The sequence below is a fragment of the Peromyscus leucopus genome, chromosome 9, assembly GCF_004664715.2.
Source record: "Peromyscus leucopus breed LL Stock chromosome 9, UCI_PerLeu_2.1, whole genome shotgun sequence".
NCBI classification, from domain to species: domain Eukaryota; kingdom Metazoa; phylum Chordata; class Mammalia; order Rodentia; family Cricetidae; genus Peromyscus; species Peromyscus leucopus.
This window is the reverse complement of record NC_051070.1, coordinates 70,872,343-70,894,977: the sequence shown is the minus strand read 5'-3', so window position 1 is coordinate 70,894,977 and position 22,635 is coordinate 70,872,343. Positions and strand designations below refer to the sequence as shown.

The window sequence follows — 22,635 nt, the reverse complement described above, 5'->3', positions numbered from 1 at the left end:
GAGGCCTTAGTTCCATCCCCAGCATCCACATGAGGTGGCTCACAGAGTCTGTATCTCAAGCTCCAGGGGACATGACGTTCTCTATGTTCTCCTCAAATCCTGCACACATGGGCCAGACCCACTCTCATACACATTTTTAAAAAGAATCTTCGTCTGTGAAATATTGAAGTAAAATCACGGCAGTAAAAGAAAAAAAAATGGGAACATAACAATAGAGTAAGATAATAGTTTCATAGATTTATAATGCATTTTAAAAATTGAAACACTCCTGCAACAGTCAGGGTTTGTTCTAAATGTTGTTTAAAATATGACCACGTAAGAAGGAAGTGGACTGGGAAGCTAATGTGGGAGTCCTGCATCCAGAGTGACAGGGTAGCAGCCCTGGTGTGCTATTGCACATGGTGAATGAAGGGGACAATGCACTTGAGTTCACAACAATACAGGAATGTATTTTAAGGTTTTCCCCATAAAGATGACTGCTGGAGAAATTAGACTAGTCATAAGAAATACACAATTGCCTCAATAATCACTCACAGCAATAGCCTTGCTTTCTTTTACCGCCAGCTTCTGAATAATGACAGAGACTATCTTAAGTATGAAAGCATGGCCTAATGTTAGGCTTATTCCCAACTACCTCCTAAAACTTAAATTAACCCATTTATATTAAGCTATGTTCTGTCATGTGGCTCATTACCTCTCCTCCATACTGTATGTGTGACTTTTTTGTGTCTCACTTCTAATCCCCTGCATCAGATTCTTCCCAGAGTTCTTATCTCTGCCTGGAAGTCCTGCCTATCCTCCCCTACCTATTGGCCATTCAGCTCTTTATTAAACCAATCAGAAGATGCCTTAGACAGGCAAGGGAGGACAGAGACACATCTTCACACAGAATGATCAAATATTCCACAACACACACCCAACCTTACTCCATTTCAGCCCATCATTCTCTCGAACAGTATTAGACCAGCTAATGACTTCAAATACTGTAGGATAATTTCATAGAAATTTTGACTCAGGTGAAAAATGCTGTGAAGGACAATTTTTTTTTAACCTGAGTCAAAATTCTACTAAAGGAGAAATCAGACATTTCTTTGCAAAATGAGAAACAAATAATTGGCAACAAAGATCTATCCCATAGGAATAAAGCATTTCTCAAGATTCCACTTTCTCTTTACTGTTGCATTTATGGAACATGACAACTGCCTAAAAGTGTCTGAGGCTGGGACCCTGATTCTTTACTCTGCAGGTCTCAAGTTGTTTGTGTTCAGCTCTATACTTGTGACTCAGAGCACAGGAGCACCCAACTCCCTCAGTCCCCCTGTCAGAGGATTCTCAGGTGGGAGGAGATTCCATCTTTCCTGCACTCAGTCTGAAATCCCTCCAAGCCTGAGACAGGCTGGCTTCCTGGTGTGAGCTTCAGGAGGTGCTGGAGACTAAGATGAGTGTATTACATATGCAAGAAAGGACACCGGGGGACAAGGAATGAGTAGCTGCTCCTCAGGGCCTGAGCAGCTACTCTAGCTGCACAGAAGCAGCCATCAATCAGGCAGGGGCCCTATCTGGGCTCTGCTTTCTCCTGCAGCATCAGTGCTGTGTAGGGATCTCAGCCTAAAGGAGGGTCTCTGTTCACAGTGAAACAGCACAGTGCTCTTTCTATGGATGAGACCCTAAAGCAGAGTGACAGTAGGCAGTAGAGATACTCTGAGCCTCAGGGTGCACAGAAGGTCACCAAGGTGTGAAGGAAGCCGTTCACTTTTTCTTGAAGATTCCCAGCAAGCAAATACAGCCTGAAGAATTGGAGAGGCAGAAGTTAAAGATAGATGAGTAAGTATTAAATACAAGCCCTAGAGCAAGGACTAACAATAGGTGGTTTTGGTGTGTGCTTACTGTCATTTCTGTAATAGTCAGCACTGCTGGTCTCCCAGCTATGGCCAGCACTTCGGTTGTGCAGGACACCTGCTCTTTGTCAACCCTAGGCACGTCTGGGAATTGGAAAGGAAACATCTGAAAGTACAGAGCTGAGATCTGGGCAAGGTGGGCACTGTTAGAGGAAGAGGATGGGACAGCATGGGGCTCCCAGGAAGATACTTACCCTTCAAGCTGCTTAGCAACGTTGGCTTACTCTGCATAAATACATCTGTGGCTGTGGGGACATTGGGTTCCTGCCTCGAAGACTAGTGACACAGTGACATGGCTAACTATTAATGAGGTGTGGAGAATCCAGCTTAGATCTTCCGGTGTCCCTGATTTACCTCATCATTCACTCTCTGTCCCTTCAGATGCCTAAGGCAATATCAATCTGCACCAAGAAGTAGTCCTCATGCTTAGTGTGTCCCTCAGACCCCAGGCCCTCAGGATTAGGATGGGTTTCTGTCTCCTTCACAATGTGAACTTCCCAAGGATGGTGCTATCTCACTCCTTGGTAAGTTCCCTACCTCTGTTGTCTTTCACCCTTCAGAACTTGGTGCAGAATTGAGCAAGGGCTACCAGCAGCGACCCTCTGACCAGTTTTTCTAGATTGGGTAGGTGTGGGGATGGATAGAAGTAGCTCAGGTTCTGTAGAGAGGCCCAGGCCTTTCCTGTTTCTACCTATTTCTCTTGGTGTCCTCTTAATGCACCTCTAAATGGGTCTTTGGGCTTGCTCCTCCCTAGGCTTTCAGTGACCTCTTTACCAAGGCTATTCCTCAGAGAAACTCTGGTTACAAGTGCTGGACTGCTTGGCTCTAGGGTCTGTCTCCACAGGGTTCTCCCTGTTCCCTCTTCATTTCTGACCTCAGGTAGCTAGCTCCATTGACTTGTCCCTGGTTAGTCTGTGTTCTGTCTACTCTTGCCATTCCTTTGTCTGTACATGCTGGTTCAGCTTGTCTCAGTCTGCTGGTCCTTTTCTGCCTGTCCTTCGGTCAGCTCTGTTTAATTAAAGGTCCATGGGGTCCTGAGTGGAGCCCAGCTGAGTACTTTGGGACACTTCTGGAGGAATAAAGGCTCAGAAACTGGTGTCCTCAAGGCCCATGGGCCTGCGAGTGGTGATGCCTTGGAGATAACTGGGGAGGGACCTAGAAAGGGAAAGGTTTGGAGAGGAGATACCGCTAGAAAGAGGCCAGGCTTGGGAACCAGGCTGGAAGGAGTGAGCTTGTGCTTCCATCGAATGTGCTCTTGTGCCTTAGGGTCCAGCAGTTCAGGGATGAGGGACATTTTCTGAATGTCTCCTAATTTCTCTCAGGTCTTTGGCTCAGTGTCACCAAGTTTGACAGACCCCTGCGTTCCAGAGGTTGCTAGAAGGGAGCAGCATATTGAGTAGGCTGGTGTCGAGAGTGGAGGCCTCCGTGAGGAAGGCTGCAATGGTAGGGATCTCGAGAAAGGGACCCAGTGGTCAGCGTATCACCGGATGACACTCCATTCCTCCAAGAGAATAAGTACAAGAACTGACTGAAGAAGTCAGTTTAAAACTGCCCTCCCTCCTCACCTAAGGTCATTTTGGGAAGGAATGTGTGTCCTTTAACTTGCAAGGGGAAACAGTCCAGTGTTTAAAAGCATGCATTTTGGGGTCTGGTACACATTTCTAGCTTGCTACTTACCAGCTGGGTTTGACCTTGGTTGAGTCTTTTAACCGCTCTGAGTCTCGTTTTCCTTTATTATAATAATATGTGGGGGTGGGGGGTTGAAAATATCTACCTCAGGGTTGCTGGATTAACTGAAATAATGTCTGTAAAGCTTTAGCACAGTGCCTGGCAAGCACTTAATAAATGGCTGTGGTGGTGGTGGTTAAAAAAAAAAAAAAAAAGAATTGGAGAGGCAGACAGAGAAGTTGCTCCAATCTCTAACAGATTTAGATACCTTCAACCTAGGGACACTGGGGAGACAATCCAGAAGAGACAATGTCTTTCCCTTGGCCTGCCTCTAACATCTGCATAAAATATGTTCTGTCAGAATACCTACTGAATTACTGGAGGAGGTTTAAAAACAAATATCTAGTAACTTCATACATGAACATAATGTATTCCAATAGTGTCCACCTCCACCCTGTACCCCCTACAACCTCTCCCCGAACCCACCAAATTCCCCTCCCCTTGCAGAAGCCAGGAAACTAGAACATGGCCACAAGGGCCAGAAGAGAGAGCTTAGGAGAAATCGGTAGGGTAGTAGAACACAGGTAATGTAATGTTAAAGGGGGCAGGAGGGGCTCTAAGCAGAGAGGGGGGAGGCAGGGTAGGGGGAGAAGGAAGGTTTCTGTGAGTTTATTCTAATCTGTGAAAACACCATTTACCTTTTAGAAAGGAGCGTCCTCTAGAGGCCCATTTGAGAAATAACAAGTTCACAGCTGCACTAGAGTTCCTCCTGTCTTTGCTGACTTCTGAGTGTGAATCCACGGCTTTCATCATGCACAGAGAAGCTCAATGCTTTCTAAGTAGAAACTTGTGAGCTTTTAGAAAAGAAGAATATAAAGTTATGAACCAAAATGGGAGAATAAGATATTTTAGAGTGAGAAAATCACAGCATCTTTACACATTTCAAAACAAGTACCAGGGACATAGGAATCAGAACACTGCATAATTACCAGATTTTTACACAATGCCATCAAAATACCCAAGAAAAAGATGTGATAGATGTTGCTAGGAATATTGCAGATGTGTTACCACATGAGTAAATTAAGAAGTACAAACTCAAATAAGCATTTTAAATGTACAATTAAAAAAAGCCAGCAAATCTGCTACAGACAATCTTCACTTTGATGAACTCAAAGTCAAAATCAACATACATCGAACTGATAAGAGACTCAGTTCCTGTTCAGTCCCCTGGTTTTTCTTATAAAATACAACATAATTTAAAAGTGTCACCTGACATATTCTAGTTCCTGCCCACTGAGGAGATTATGCCATGCATGGCCACCAGGGGGCAGGAATTATGATCATTGCATTCCAATTCCACTACCACAATTCTCTTTCTCTCTCTCTCTCTCTCTCTCTCTCTCTCTCTCTCTCTCTCTCTCTCTCTCTCTCTCTCTCTCCTCTCCTCTCCTCTCCTCTCCTCTCCCCTCCCCTCCCCTCCCCTCCCCTCCCTCCCTCCCTCCCTCCCTCCCTCTCTCTCTCTCTCTCTCTCTCTCTCTCTCTCTCTCCTCTCTCTCTCTGTATTTTGTCAATCAAAATGAAGTTATTGAGTGCCTTGACAGTTAGCATTCAGTGAAATAATTTTGTGGCAAAGGACAGAATCCTCTTCAGAGAGATCAGAGTGCATAGTGGGGTAGCAGTGAGCAGTGAGAGCAGGATATTGGAAGCAGATTATATTCAGTAATATACAGAGGGGAGTTACAGATTCCAACACTGAAAAATAACTGGAAATGAATCAACATTACTTTTAGTTAAAAAAAAAAACCAAGAAGCAAATAGACATAATGGAAAATAGACATGATGAAAAACACAATTAGATAAAGGCTGTGAAATCTTGATGACATCAACTATGTGTACAATGAATGAAAGTGTGAAACAGGAATAAGTCCAACTCAATCATTCATTCTATCAGATCCAAAAGATGTTTATGGTAACTTTATAATCACTTTTTTGAATATAATTTAAAACCATGTGATCATGCCACTGGGCTCTCCTTAGACCTTGAGTCTGTTTGGGTAAGGGACTCTGGAGCACGTGCTTCATTATCCCCTCATTAAATATTCTTCCAGTATGAATAATTTATCAACTCCATGTTCTAAAATAATATCTTAGTATAATAATTTATCACATTAATACTCAAATTATGATTTTATGTGCATAAATCTAGCTTTGGAGAAATTAGAGGAACTTATTAAACAACAATCTCAGTATCAGGCTTGTGAGTTTTTGTTCAGGGAAGCCATAGAGGTGTACAAAACAACACAGGTTATTGGCATGGTTCTTGGCTGCCCACTATAACTGGATGGTGAGATTCTAAGTCTAAAGCCTCCACATTCTACTGTTGCATGACATAGAGAAGTCAACCTGGAAATTACTGAGGAAAGTCTTCCTTGATGGTTAGCTTTTATAGCACTGGAAGGTCCTCAGCAGGCTGCTGGGGAAGAAAGGTCCCAAGAGTATTAACCAGAGCTGGACCCTGCATGCTACAGTACTGAACTTCCAGGTAGTATGTGCTCAGTGGTGTAATTGTGGCCTGACTGCTACAGAATAACAATGCTTTCTGATTGGATTTTAAGCCTCCTCAACAGTAGGGATTCATGCCAAGTACTGTAACATGGCCAAAAATCCCATGATTCAAGCAAGAGGCCTTAGGCACTAGGGGAACTACTATTGTTATTTTGCTATTAATCATGTCAAACAGTCTTCTAAGCGTGTATCTACCCTCACAGATTATAACTAGGCTCAACTGTGGAGCATGTGTTTCAGGAAGTTTCTATCACAGATTTTTCCATATTGATTTGTTCAGATCTCCTTTAGTGCTAGTTATCCCTCCCCACATTCCTTCCTCTACCCTGTCCTCTCATCCCCAGCTCTATTAATCCTGCCTGTTCCATTTCCCCATTTATGGCAGTTTTTTTCTGTTTCCTCTTCCTCTGAAAATCCCCTTCTCCCTCATGGCCTCCTATTGACACCTAACATGTATGGATATTCCAAATAAAGCACACATATTAAAAGCTAGCATCCACATATTTGAGAAAACACTATGCTCCTTTATTTATTGTATCTGGGTTATCTTGCTCAGGATGACTGTTTCCAGTTCCAACCACCTACGTGAAAATTTCATAATTTTATTTTTCTTAATTTCAGATGAATAATAACTCACTGTGTTAATGTACCACATTTTCATATTTCTTCCATCAGCTGATGGACATGTAGAGTGTTTCTAATTCCTAGTGATTATGAATAGAGCTGCAATGAACTTGAAAGAGCAAGTATCTCCTTTTCCCCCTTTCTTTTTTTTATTTAATTTTTTTTTCATTTTACATACCAACCACAGTTCCCCCTCCCTCCCCTCTTCTGGATTATTCCCCACCTTCCCCCTCCATCCACCCCTCGGAAAGGATAAGGCCTCCCATGAGGAGTCAACTAAGTTGGGCATATCAAGTTGAGGCAGGACCAGTAACAGATGGGAACAAGTATCTCTTTAGAAAGATGTAGATTCTTTTGGTTAATTCCTCAGGAGTGGTATAGCTAGTATGGCAGATTTATGCTCAGCATTTGGAGGAACCTCCATACTGGTTTCCACATTGTTTATACTTGTTTGCATTCACATCAGCAATGACTAAGTCTTCTCCCTCATGTCATACTCTCAGCTGGTGTCCTGGTCCTTTGGTTCTTAAAATCCCTTCTGGTACATTTCTGTGGTGTTCCATGAGCCTTAGTTGTAGGAATTTCACTGTAGATGTCTTAACTGGAACTAGAAATGTCACAGCACTTATTCTCTGCATTGTGACCAGTTGTCAAACACTACCATGGCCTCTATATGCTTCAAAATGAACATATGTGATCAGATGTGAGAACTACACTTATTTCTGTGTGTAGTTATCAATATTTAGAGTACTGTTAGAAGCTGTATTGATTTAGGAGGGTGGCTGTAGTAGGTTCTCCTCTAGGGTCTATGACCTGTCCAGCCATGGGTAGTTAACTAGGTTTACAGTATTGGGCCTAAATTCCTTCCTTTGAGCATGTCTTAAATCCAATAAAAAATACATTTTTAGTTTCCTCCAAGATAAAAGTTCTACTATTGCACCCTTGTGGGTGTTCTTGCCATGATGGTCTTTTTTTTTTTTTTTTTTTTTTTTTTTTGGTTCATAGCATTTATACAGTTTGGTAGGAATATGTATTGCTTTTCTCCCTTGGAATCTTGCATATACTTGAAAACTCATCCTCAGGAAGGAGTCTTCAGGTCAATTCTAAATAAATTCCTCCAAGTCCTAAGTCTCAAGTTATGTCGTATCATTAGCAAAGGGTTGTTATGTACAATCTCAGAGCAATCAAAGCCAATAGCAATAGCCCATCTCTTTTGGAAGAGACACTTGAAGGCCCTGTGAACAACTTGAAGGCAGGATTCCTGTCGGGGCCTGCCGACAGTCAGCTGGGTAGCTGGGTAGAGGAGTGTGGATTGAAGAGACAATGAAGAAGACAGAAAAGAGTTGAGAGGTCTGCCGGTCAATGCCATACAGCCCCGAGTTTATTTCACAGCCAGCTTATATACAGTTTTGAAGGATGGAGGTATAGCAATGCACTGCACAGGCATTCAACCACTATTTATCCTGCCTTGCATCAAGGAGCAGTTTCTTTTTCTATTTACATGTACCTCTGGCTGCACCAGCAGCCTGCATCTAGCTTAATAGTGTTTTCCCTCTTGTGGGCTAATCAGGACTTTCTCACAGCCCTTCAAGGAGACTCTGGGCTAATCAGAACTTTCTCAAAGCCCTTCAAGGAGACTCTGCAGGCTAATCAGTACTTTCTCACAGCCTTGGAGCAAACAAGCTGGAACTCTATTGACTCAGAATAGACTTCAGATTCAAACTGGGAAACGGAGTCAGTTGTGGGCACCCAGAGATTCCCATGCCTGGCACTGAGGGTTTTTTTAGATTTAGCATTCATTTTAGGTTGATAAGCTCTCTTATGAGAGAGTCTATTCTATTCTGTGCCATTTAAGTAGTTTTCGGGGTTTAGAAATGCAATTTGACATTCTATTTTACTCCCTAACCAGTAAGATAGCATGTACTTCTTTTCTGCTCTTTTTGTACACAATTATGAGTCTTTCTTGAGGGACACTATAGTCATCGATTTCAGATCTTCCTTCCATTACAGAGAGATAAATATGAGTACTAGAGCATTTTACTTTAAGTATTTTGTTTCCAGAATTGAAATAGAACAACACTTTTGTTCCTCCCCCATAATTCAGAAGAGTTATCTGAGAATCTAGCTCTAATCCTAAATGACTGACTACACCACATCCTCAGGATTTAGTCAAAGTGCAATGACCTATGAGAGTGGGCAGCCTGACCCCTACATGGTGTGTAGGAAAGAGAAGGAGCTGCCTCTCTGCATCACCTTGAGAATTCCAACAGCTGTGTTTCATGAGCAGCTTCACTAACTGAATGCTGTTGGGGAGTGTGAAGGTTTCAATGAGAATGGCCCCACAGGCTCAAAAGTCTGAACGTTTGGTTCCAAGATGGTGGACTGTTTAGGAAGGATCAGTAGGCGTGGCCTTATCAGAGGAGGTGTGTCACTGGGGTGGACTTTGGGATCTCAAAGCCCAAGCCAGGCCCAGTCTCTCCCTCTCTCTGCCTCTTGCTGGTGATCAGGTGGAAGCTCTCAGCCACTGCTCCAGGGACATGGCTACTGCCTGCTGCTACGCTTGCCACCACAATCATCATGGCTCAACCTCTGAAACTGTAATCAAGTCCTCAATTAACTGCTTCCTTCTGTAAGTTGTCTTGGTCATGGTGTCTCTTCACAGCAATAAAACAGTAACTGAGACCACAAGTCGGACTGAAATCTCTGTACCATGGACCAAGGAGAGGAAGAATCTAAATAGCTTGCCAAGGGAGACTGAAGTAGATTTTTAAATACTAAAGCCTATATTCTTCATTTGGTCATAAATTTATGGGGTAGGAACAGAAGATTGCTGGACAATTAAATCATCAAATTTTGTAAGACTTCATGGTAGAGATAAATCCTATGTCCAGCTTTTCCTGGAGATATTTTTCTCTGAGAAGTCCTCACTTAGAAGAGAAGAGTATTTCTAGGGATCAAAGCCTCGTTGTCTCTAACAATGACTTCCATCCTATCCTGTCAGAATATCCACAGATTATTAAGTTTCTAGGAATTTGACCTGAGATGAGCTACTGTGTTTCAGGAGGCAGGGTAAACCCCACTTAGAGAAGACACACAGCCCTCCCTCACAGGCCACTCCCTCAGCCTCCTGCACCCTGGGTTTGTGTGCAGCTTCCCCTGCAGTCCCCTCACTGTGTCACTCAGAGCACAGTAGTACAGGGCAGAGTCTGCCAGCTGCACTGAGGACTTCTGCAGGTGGAAGGAGCTGCTGCTCTTCTGGAGAGTGGCCTGGAACCCTTGGTGCTCTGTCCTCTGGTTGTCTGTGGCGCTCCTCAGGAGTAGCCGAGGGGCTTTTTTGGGATACTGCACATACCAGAAAAGGAAAATATTTGAGTAAGTAGTCTGATAGGTGCAGTTCATCATCACAGGCTTCCCCTCTGTGACAGTGATCAGGCCTTCTGTCTGGGTCACTGAGTCTCCTTTGCTCCTCCCTGAAAATAAATAAACAAACGAATGAATGAATGAATGAATGAATGAATGAATGAATAAATAAATAAATAAATAAACAAACAAACAAGGAGTCACTTTTCTGTGTGAGGACGAAGGTAAAGACTTCCTCAGTTGTAAGGAAATGACAACCACACTTAGGGTAAATGTAACTTACTGAGCATGAAGAGGAGCAGCAGAACTGAGCAGGTGTCAGGAAGCATGTTCATAGAAGAAAATGACACTTGGTTCTCAAGTGCACCAAACTCACAGGACAAGTCTCCTGCAGGACCTTACTGAAACTCCTCACTCATAGACAAGGGCCTCCTTCACTGTGACAGTGTGTCATGTGAAGCCACCACCTGGATGCAGACATTAACCACATCTGAAGAGACAGCGCCCTCTGCTGATTTCCCTTCAAACTGCACCACAGATGTCTGCAAAAACTGGAAACCTCACCCAGAGGAGGCAGGTCTCAAGTCCCCGATCAATGCCTGAAATTACCAGTGTTATTGAACTATGTGTATGCTATGGTATTTTGTGTGCTGAATATGTATAAAATAATACACATACATATATATGCACACGCACACCTACCCACTGATAAAATTTATCTACATTTTCTCAATTTTTTAGTTCTTGGAGAATGTTATGAAATGAATTTTGTTTGCATTCACCTGATCCCTATACTCCTGCTAGAACCATCCACTCTTCCCTACCAACCCAGTCCCCCTCCTTTTAAAACAAACACCTCAATGTTTGAGTTGCAGGTTGTCCTGCCCGTATACCATTGGATGTGTGGCCTTCAGTGGAAGGCGGTTTGTGCACCAGGGGCTCCATTTTTAAAGAAATCTATTCTCTATTCCAGTAGCTACCAACTGTCCCTAGCTCCTTAGCTAAGGGTGGGATGCCCACCTTCCCTCTGCCCTACTGCAATTAATTGCATCTGGCCTGATCCTTTGCAAGTCTTTTGTGTGCTGTCATCCTCTGTGAGTCCATGTGTGCGCTTGCCCTGCTGTGTCCAGAAAACACTGTCCCTTTGTAGTCATTCCCCACCTATGGCTATTTCAGTCTTTCCATCCCCCCTTCCTCAGTGACCTCTGACCTGGAGATGAATGTGTGTGATGTAGATGTCCCACCTGGGGCTGAGCGTGCCCCAGCCTCTTCCTCTCTGAAGCACAGGAGTTCTGGTTCTCTATGACATTCACAATGTGCTGCAGCCAGGGATAGGGGATGATTAAACTGTATTTCAATTTTTTAAAATAGGAAAAATTGTCCTAAATTGTTTTGAGTGACTTGAAAGTTTGTGTTTTTAATGTCTACACTATAGTTGTCACTTGCCAACTAACAAATAGCAAATGTACTGGAAGACCTGTGACACAGGATGTGGATGGGGCTCCAGTCCCTGTGGCAGGTTTGAGGACAGGCTGCAGGTGCCTGTGGAGCAGTGTGCACTTGCAGCACAGAAGTACATGGCAGAGTCTCCAGGCCGGGTGTCTGTGATGTGCAGGGAGAGGTGTTTGGCTTTCTTATCCTGTAAAATGATCAGTCTTTGCTCCTGCTTTCTTTCCACAGTTGAACGAATGTCAATAATGAGCTGAGGATGCTCTCCAGGTCCTTGCTTATACCAAGGGAAGTAGGACAAGGTACTGTCTGTGTAAGTGCAGTTGATGACAGCGCTGGCTCCCTCCTGGACACTCAGGGTGGAAGGATGCTGCTCCACCTGTTCACCTTGGATCACCCCTGTGCAGAAAGATGGGGTGAAATGAGAAAGGTTGTCATGTTGTCACTTTCCAGTATTCTCTTTTTCTACAGTCACTAGAAAAAATCTGAATAAAATAGAGTTCCTCCTCGATGTCTCAGAAATGCCCATGGAATATTCTGTGGCTCTAAAATTTTAACTCACCATCCAGCTGCAGCCACAAGAACATGAATAAAGTAGGAACAAATGTCTTCATTATTCTTCCAATTAAATTAAGATCCAGGGTACAATTGGGATGACTAAGAGGTCAGCTACAGCTATGGGTTGTTGTTCTTTCTCAGTAACAATTCTATCTCTTGAGTCATCCACTCGGCCACTAAGAAAAAGGCTGGGCTTCTGCCCTAAGCCTGCACAATCAACACAAGGAAGTGAATCCTCTGCATTCTCCCCAGCAGCTGAGATCTACTACCACCTTGTGGTTGCACTTTTAACCAGTGAGGCCTCTGCATAAGTGTTCTCTAACCTGTGAAGGACTCAGACACATAAAACAGCAATATGGTATATCAAGTGTGTTCTAGTGCTGAGAGATCAATAATGGTATTTGTACACACTAGTGAGATTATTTTCTATATTTGAATCTAATGTAACACATGTAAAATGCTTCATATATACATGTATATATGTGGTATTTTCATATATAAATGGAATATATATGATGTGCTTATATATAAGCATGTGTGTGTGTGTGTGTGTGTGTGTGTGTGTGTGTGTGTAACACATTCTGTCTAGAACTATATTTATTAATCCACTTACATATCACAGAATGTTCGGATCATTCATCATGAACTCCCCCTTTTCTTAGAGACAGATACTTAGGCCAATATTTGTCTGTGAAAATTACAGTGTGTGAGAAAAGTCTTTTTCAGGTCTCTCATGGTCTTTCAGTTGCAAGAGGACAAAGTTTTTTCTATTTCAATCAGTTTTTGTTGAGAATACAGATATGATGTTTTCATGCATGCATTTTACCTTCTATAGAAGTTGGCCTGGAATCACAACTACACACAGCTACTCTTAGGAACGTTCTCAGAAATCATTTCATTTGAGGATGGCAACATCCATTTCCCTCACTCACTCCCACAGCGTCTACACTGAATCACTGATAGAAGAGCAGGGGTGGATTCCCTGGAGAATCCTCCAAACCTTGCACTAACCCATCTCTTCTCCTTCCTGTGGACCCTCCCAGCACCCCCTGCTCTAGCCCATTGCCTTTCCTTCCTGTCAACTGTGAACAGCTACAAACACTGTCTGTCTGGGAACCCAGTCTACTCACAGGCTTGGGAAGCAGAAGGCCATCTTCACTGTCCTTCCTGCCCTCCGTTTCAGTTCCCCCGGTGCCATCCCCAGCCCTGTAATTGACCATTTACCTGTTGTCTCACTCTTCCTCCATTCACTGATGACTCAGCAGATCCTTGCTGCATTTCCTTTCCTAACTCACCACCATTGCTTTGTGTCACATGACAGTAGAGACACTCCAACTGGGAGCCTGCTAGCCATACTTGCCTGGGCAGCACGTAGTCCATCTTCACTTTCCTTGATGTCCTACATTGCAGTTTTCCCAGTGTCATCCCAACCCTGTTGCAGACTATAGTAGGGTCCTGTCATTCCTCTCTGCTTCCATTCCCCACCTGACCCTTTGGAGGACTCAGCTTCCCTCCTTCCTGTGGATCCTCTCAGCATCCCCTCTAGTCCATCCCCTTTCCTTCATGCCACCCTCCAACATATAAAACAGTTTCTACCTTAGTGACCACACTGGCAGGGACTCATGGCCAGTTATATAGGTTATTCACTCTATCCTTCCTGTCCTTCATTACTGTCTCTCCATTCTCATCATCAGCCTGGTAACAACCTGCTCACAGGTCCCTTACTGAACTTCATTCACTGGACACTGCATCTCTTGGGTCAGACCCAAGGTCCCTAGTATTTTCAACTCCATCTCTCCACATCATTCATTGCCTTACTGCAACCTACTTCATCCAAACTCCCTGTGGATCTCACCTCTAGGTATGAACAGGATCTCCTTAGCTTGTTACTGGAGTCTCTCTCAGCATTTTATCCTAGGCCACATCTATTCCTTTCTGTCACATGTTGGCCCACAGAAACACCTGCTACTAGGCAACCAATAATAACAATAATTCACTAAGACCAAGAAGTTTCAGCAGAAACTGAGAAAGGAAACACTCACTAAACAAAGGCAATACCAGATATCAAAACATAGAAACAACATTATCCCAACACCAAACACCTGCACAAAACACAATCATTAATAGAAAAGACAGTATATCTCCACCAGAATCCAGTAACCCTAGTGTACAATTGATCCTGGAAATGCAATAGAGCTAAACCACAAGACAAGGTAATCGAAAATACATATAATGAATTTGCCCAAGGACCATTAAGAGGATATGAATAAATCCCTTAGTAAAATCTTTGAAACCACAAACAGTGGAATAAAATATAGAAAACAGTTCAAGATATGCAAGTAGAAATATAATCACTGAAGAAAACACTAAGTGAGATAAAAGTGGAAATGAAAAATTTAGGACATCAAACCAAAGCCTCAGAGGTTCACCAACAGAGCAGAAGACATAGAAGAGAGACTCTCAGGCATTGAAGACAAGGTAAAAGAAATGGACATCTCAGTCAAACAAAATCTTAAATTTACAAAAATCCTAGGATGAAATATCCAGGAAATCAGAGACACCATGAAAAGACTGAATCTACAAATAGCATAGATAGAGGAAAGAGAAGAAATCTAAGTCATTGGTACATAAATATTTTCAACAAAATCATAGAAGAAAATTTCTCAGACATAAATAAGAAGGTACCTATCAAGGTACAAAAAGCATACAGAACACCAAATAGACTGGACCAGAAAAGAAATTCTCTGTTGACTCATTATAATCAAAACATTGACTTTACAGAAGAAAGAAAGTATATTAAAAACTGAAAGGAAAAAGACTAAGTAACATATGAAGGCAAACACAGTATAATAATAACTGACACTTCACTTGAGACTATAAAGGCCAGAAGAGCTTGGACAGATGTAACACAAACTTTGAGAGACAGATGCCAGCCCATACTACTAAAACCAGGAAAACCATCAATCATAATTGATAAAGAAACAAAAACCTTCCAAGATAAATCCAAATTTAAGTAGTATCTACTTACCAATCCAGCGCTACAGAAGATGACAGAAAGAAATATTAAGAGATTAACCACACCCAAGAAAAGCACAAAGAATAAATAATTCCAGAGCAGCAAATCAAAAGAGGATGGAAATACACACCACAGCAATAAATAACAGGGACCAATGAACACTGCTCATGGATAACTCTGAATATTAATGGTTTCAATTCCCTGATAAAAAGAAAGAGACCAACAAATTAGATTAAAAATAGGATTCGTGCATATCAGAAACAACAGAAAATGCACAAATTCATGGAAACTGAACAACTCATTACTAGCCCCAACTCCAAATTATACCAAAAAGTAGAAGCAGAAGACTACTATCTAATTCTCTTTATGTGAACCTAATTACCCTGACATTTAAACACACAAAGATGCAAAAAAGACAGAAAATTACACATCAATATCTGTTATGAACATAGATGAAAAATTCTCAAAAAATGCTTGTACACTGAATACAAGATACATTAAAAAAGAATCATCTACTGTAATGAAGTAGGCTTCATCCCAGAGATCCAAGGATTGTTCAACATATATAAATCGATAATGTAATCCAGAAATACAGAAAAAGTGGCCTAGATTATTATAAAACACAACAGAGTTTGCACTGCGTTAAAATTAGTTTAGCAACTGAAAAGTGTTGTAACTTATATGGAAAATATCAAGGCAAGGCATGGTGTCACCTAGCAATCACTGTGCTTTGACTTGTTCAGGAAGAGTTGGTGGGAGTCCAAGTGCGTGAGGGTGGCTCTAAGAAAAGAGAAGCTGGCCTGGGGCTGAACCAGGAGTGGTGGTTGCTATAGATGAGTGACTGGCCCCGGTTGCAAAGCTTGGTTTAGAAGGGAAAGACAGTGAAAGAATTCAAGATGTCACTTAATATACACTGGAAAGAAATAGTCAAATCCAATCCATATGGCCTGCCACTGGAGAATTGTTGGCAGATAATTCTTCGATTGCCTCAGTGAAGGTGGAAGCAGATAAAGTAAAAGATGAAGATGAAAACATGGTACCTCTCTTCAGAATTACTCGGTCACTGATGAAGGTGACAGTATCAGAAGCAGAGCTGGCTTTGAAGAAGTTGAACAGGCTGGAGAAGGAGGAGCAAACATGAAAATCAACTAAACACAAAAGAAATGAGACTGGAAAATGAGCTGGAGGTGGCTCAAGAGGTGGATGTGATACTTGGTTTTTACATGATGAAATTCTCCGACATGAAAACTGCTGTGGATATCACTCTATATAAATAAAACACTGATGGCCAGTGACCAGGCAGGAAGCATAGGCGGGACAAGGAGAGAGGAGAATTGGGGAAACAGGAAGAAGGAGGTAGACACATTGCAGCCACCGCCAGGATAAGCAACATGTAAGACGCCGGTAAGCCACCAGCCACGTGGCAAGGTATAGATTTATAAAAATGGGTTAATTTAAGATAAAAGAACAGTTAGCAAGAAGCCTGCCACGGCCATACAGTTTGTAAGTAATATAAGCGTCTGAGTGATTATTTTATACATGTATTGTGGGACTGCGGGGCTTGGTGGAACCTGGAGAGAAGCCCTCCAGCTACAGAAAACCAGTTGGAATAAAAAGACAGGAAGTTAAAGAATGTGGGAAAAAAGTCACATAAAGAGAAGAAAGTCAATGATCAACTGGCTTTTTCAATGAAGAGGCAGAAACAGCAAATTAGGAAGTTATTGAACAGCTTAAGATTCACAAAAGGAATCACTTCATCAGGAAGAGGAGGAGACGGTGACAACTGATTTCAATTATCTAAAAAGATCTGTGAACTTGTTTAACATTCTGACGAAATTCAGACCTTAATGGGAGCTAGTGAGAAACTTCAAGTTTAGAACTGAGAAATGAGAAAGAAATCTAAAAGACTCAGTACGGGAAATGGAGATGATGACTGATGACTGTAATGGGACAAAAGCTATTGTACAACGGGAAGATACTATTGTGGACCGGATTTAAAAAGAGAATGGGCATTGTCAACTTCAGGTGTGAGAGCTCACAGGCCTTCTGAAAGGGTGGGATGGAGAGGATGAACCAGTCATGATGACTGTCGAGACAAATGTAGAAGAATGGAAGGTGCTTTTTCTCAATTGATACAATTCTTTTGTGTCTTATATTTTGATTTAACTTGAATTTTGATTTTGATTTTAAGGATTTATAGAAGAAAGTAATATTTATACTGTTTTTTAAAGTTTATTGTACATCTTGTCTAGAAAGCTTTTAAAACTGCTCTCTGTAGTCCTTAAGCTCCTTTGTTCATTAGATAAAACTTTCAAGTCCAGATTAATCAGGAATGAGATTAGGAAAAACATCTACCAACATCTATCAGACAACCTTTTTAATGTGTTGTCTAATTAATATATTCTGTGCCTAATTAATATATTCCAATCTCACCTAATTCCATACCACACACTATCAAGAATCTAGGATTATGGTGGTTGCTATTTGTGAATTCTCTGAGATGACTGAATTAGTAATTCCTACTGTAGAATCTGTCATTTCTAGTGTCGACACTTCTAGCCATGCTCACATAAATGTTATTGACAATTAGGAAATGTTTATTATCCTGGAAGCTCAGATAATCTATATTTGAAACAGATGTAGTTACAATGGGGATGAAGCTGAATAAATCACAAAGGGATCAGTGAATTTGTGAAGCTTTAGAAAGTAAATGTTTTAGCCAGTCCAGTCACTGTTGTAACCACTCAGTGCTGTTTCAAAGTGAAAACATGATGGACAGACAATTCAGGAATGAAGGAACATGGCTGCTTTCCAGTTCCTTACAGAGACAAATTGCAGATCAGAGTTTTTCAACTGTGGAATATAATCTGCCAACACTTGGGAAACTGCAGTGTTTGGATCACTTTTAATTACTGTATAACTAATTATTCCCCTATTGAGTGACCTTAGGAGGTTTCAAGTTTTTCTTTTGAAGGAAGTGTTTTAGAGAGAAATTTTGCTTTTGTATATTACATTGCAAATATATAAATATTTTGTAGAATCAATTGCTGTATTATTGTAATGCAAATTGCAAATACGTCTCTCTAGTTGGTCATTTATCTTTTGGCTCTCATAATTTTTGATGTGAAATATTTGTTTTATGTTGCATAATGTATTATATATTTTAAAATATCAAAATATTGTTGAAATCGTGTCTAGGTTAATAAGATTTATTTGCCTTGCCATTCTACAAATTGATATATTAGATCTTCAAATTTAATTCTTTTATCAACTTCATATTGAGCAGAATAGCTGGAAGTGTTGTCTCATGCTCTTTAAACACAGGATGGAAACAGTTGCTCAGAGTTTCCAATGTTGAGAAAAGACAGAATTGATTGTGGAGTGTGTAAGGGGGGTTTATATTTTATGACATTAGCACAAGCATTTGATAAAGCGTAGATTTTAGTTATGTAGGCTGATGTTTATGAACATTTGTCCTTTTTTGATAGTCATCATGTGTTATAGAATTCTTTTTTTCATTTTTTGGAACATTTATCCTTGTACAAGTCAGTATCATATCAACTGAATTTAAGTGTGAACTTCTACAACAATATTGTTCTATTTCCTCACATTTTCTTTGTAACTGGTAGAGATATAATGAAGCCAGAACGGTGTAAAAGCTGCTGCAGAGTCTGCCTGTGTCAGAGCTGTAGCTGCACACACAGCTGCAGTTTGGTGTCAGGCTTCAGGCTTGCTGGAAGCACTGTGCTTCTGCAGCACAGAGGTAGGTAGGTGCCTGAGTCCTCCAGCTGGGCAGCCCTGATGTGCAGCGTGCTGTAGCTCTCCTTGGAGTTGAATGTTGACTTTAACCTCCCATTCTCCTTTGTTCCTGGAGCCAGGTAAAAAAGATTGGTGAGGCTGCCCCTGGGATTCTGCTGGAACCATTGCACACTTTTCATGGTGGTAGAAAAATTGCATCTCAGAGCAGAACTGGTTCCCTCCTGGAGACTCAGGGCTGAAGGACTCTGCTCCACCTCAACTCCTCTCACCCCTGTTGGGAAACAAAAGCAAACCAGAATCAGTGAGAAGTTTTCACCCACACCTGTCTAATGTCCCAGGAGACACCATGAGGATGACTGCACAGGAGCTTTGGGTTGGCTCATCCCCTCCACCACTGACATTTCTGGAGAATCCCTAAAGCAGCTTAGGTGAGCACAACTCACAGCAAATCCACACCCACAGAATCCCCAGCACAGCTCCCAGGTTCCTCTCCATGGCCCCTGTCCAATTTCTGGAGTGTCTTCTCTCCAGATATGAGGGTGTCGAGTCTTGTGGGCAGACACACTTGTGCTTACACACAACAGGTTCTCTCCAAATCACCTGCCTTCCTCTTTCATCTGAACAAGAAACCCCACCTACCTCCACCACATGACTCTGCACTGAAAATGCTCCACAACTGTGTAGGCCAATATGCAGGTCCCAGGACAGTATATTTCTGATGTAACACTTATTAGAAGAGGACTTGGGAAAAAATTGTGTGAGGAAGGGGAATACATAAATGCAAAATACTGGTATGAAACCTAAGAGCTCCTGTGGCTTAAGCAGATCCTTGAAAGATCTTAGCACTATTTTTTTAATCTTCTAAAAGAATTTTATACAATATATTATGATCCTAGTCCCCTCTCCTCCAATTCCTCTCAGACCTCTCCCACATTCTCACCCAACCAACTGCATGACCTTTCTTTTTGCCTCTCTTTAGAAAGAAAACAAGCAGGCAAACAAACAAAAAATCCCCACACCAGAATTTAAAAACAATAATGAAGAACACACACACACACACACACACACACACACACACACACACACCCATAAAAACATGATAGGAAACCATATAATACCGATAAAAATTCAATAGGACCAAAAAGAACATACAAACTATGCAATGTGATATAAAACATCATTGGGTTCATTCTGTGTTGGCCACCTACTGCTGGGAACAGGCCCTCCCATAAGTGTGGTTAATACACTGAGTGAGAAAGTGCTAGTAGGATTCTTAAATTACACAATATAAAAAATCAGCATGCAATGATCCTCTTGATATTAGCAAATCATCATGTGCATAAAAAAATGTTCCCAATGACAGTTTTGTTGACTAAAAAAAAACAAGGCTGGCCATGTTTCCACCCTGATTTTTTTCCATCACTTGCCTTCTGCCTAGTTGTTTTGAACTGCTGTACAGGAAAATACAGCTGATTCTAATCAGGCTGTGAATGCTAGCTCAAGTTCAGTGAGGCCCTATTCCTTTTATTTTTCATACCTAAGATTTTCCAGTTTTTTTCATGTAGTTGTTCTTTTTCTTTTTAGTTTAGAGTATATGTTCTGTCTCTGTCTCTCTGTCTCTGTCTCTGTCTCTCTCTGTCTTTCTGTCTCTCTCTCTCTCTCTCTCTCTCTCTCTCTCTCTCTCTCTCTCTGTGTGTGTGTGTGTGTGTGTGTTATAAAGTGTACTGGAATAATTTCTAGTTCTTTGAATTTGGGGGATTTTCAAAATGAAACTTTTTAAAAATGAAACAGTGAAGTTGTTCTCTCTTGATTGTTCATCATTATAATGCCCAGTGAGATTCAATATTGTTGAGAGAATTGTTCTTAAAATAGATTTATAGGCACATGGGATCCAGTGAACAGGCTCTAGATATCTATGGTTTTATATAGAATGATTAGGAGCTAAATATCTGGTGAACTCCAGGCAGTCACCCCTACTCCTTGCTTTGTGAGTGGATTACATTATGTCTCTTCTCAGCTCTTCAAACCTCTAGGCACCTTAAGAAAAAGAAGTTTCTAGGAACCCTGCAGTGCCCCCTAGTGGACTGACACCACCAACAAAAGTGACTTCAGGAAACCAGCCCTTTACACATCATCACTTCCTGGTGAAGAAGATGCAGATGGTCAGAAGACAAGACTGTCTAGATGGAGTTATCAAAAGGAAAAATAAAAATGGCCAAGAAAGATCTCAAAATTGTTCATCATCATTAGCAATTAGAAAAATGCAAATTAAAACAACTTTGAGATTTCATCCCACCCCAGTTAGAGTATCTCAAATCAATATATACAACTGACAACAAAGCCTGGGGGAGATTGTAGGGGGAAAGGAACCCTCATTCACTTGTTGGGGGAACAAAAATTGGTGCAGGTACTCTGGAAACCATTGTGGAGAATCTTTAAAACACTAAAGACAAAATCTACCACATGACCCAGCAATGCCACTTCTTGGTATATGTCTAAAGAACTCTACATCCTGCTCCACAGATACTTAATTAGCTATATTCATTGCTGCTCTGTTCACAGTTACTAGGTAATGAAAACAACTAAATGTCCTTCAATTGATGAAATAAGGAAAAGGTGACCCCTATGCTTTATGAAATATTCTTCAATGTAGAGGAAAATTGCATCATAAACTTTGCAGGTAGATAGATGGAACTAGAAAAGATTATTTTGAATGAGTTGACTGAGACCCAAAAAGACCAATGCCACATGTTCTGCTACTGAACTCGTAACTCCAATGGGAATTATATAGGCTCCTAACTCCAAATCTTCAGAGGGAAATGTATAACTTGGAGAAACCACAGAAGCCAGAAAGGTACAAAATGGAACATGGGGAGAAGCACTAGAGAAAGGAATAGGAGGACAAATGTAATTTAATGGGTGAAACAGGAAAAATGAGGGCAGGGTATTTGGAAGGGAAAGGGAAGTCAACACAGAAGGAGAGAGAGCAAGGAGGGTGAAATAACAGTAAAAATGTCTAAAATAGTTATAAGAAAACATATTAGTATCTATTTACCAAAACTACATGAAATACACATAATTATAAAATCTGTGCATACATACACACACACAATTTACATTAACTGTTTTCATCTGGGCTGACAATTCTTCCCCCAAGAGCCATAGATACTTTTAAAAAGAAGCTCAATACCAGTCACATGAATCCCTAGTTCAAATTATTGGTCCCAGAATTTCAAGAGACTCATAAAACGTTATAGACTATTGTATTCTTGACCTTGGTTTCCATCCCAGAAGCTGCCAGCGAGTCCCTATTGCTGCCGACACTATACATTTGAAACACAAGATCCAGAGCATCCCAGCTTGATCAGACTTGAAGTCTTTCTCCTGATGATTAACTTTCATGGTACCAGAGGTTGACATGCAAGCTTCCAAAAGTTAGAAGCAATCAATTACTCTAACCAGCTATGATGCCATAAACTACAAGGACCAATATGGCATGAAAACCTATAGATGGAATAGCGGCCCTCATAAATAGGTGGCAATCAAAAGCTCTCTAATTGGACATAAGAAATAACAAGAGAAATACCATGCCTGGTACTGAAAACTTAGTCAACTACCCAGGACAACATACAACTGTTAACTTACTAAACCAGCATAATCCCTAACTACATTCTAAATATCTATCACTGTACCCACAGTTAAGTGTAGTCCTCAGCTCTTATCAAATAATCTCTTCTT

General features: G+C 41.3%; 1 pseudogene; it reads right to left on the bottom strand.

The window, feature by feature from the left end:
* Nucleotides 1–9,771: 9,771 nt before the first annotated feature.
* LOC114688631 lies at nucleotides 9,772–10,538 on the bottom strand (annotated as a pseudogene).
* Between the last annotated feature and the right edge of the window lie 12,097 nt (nucleotides 10,539–22,635).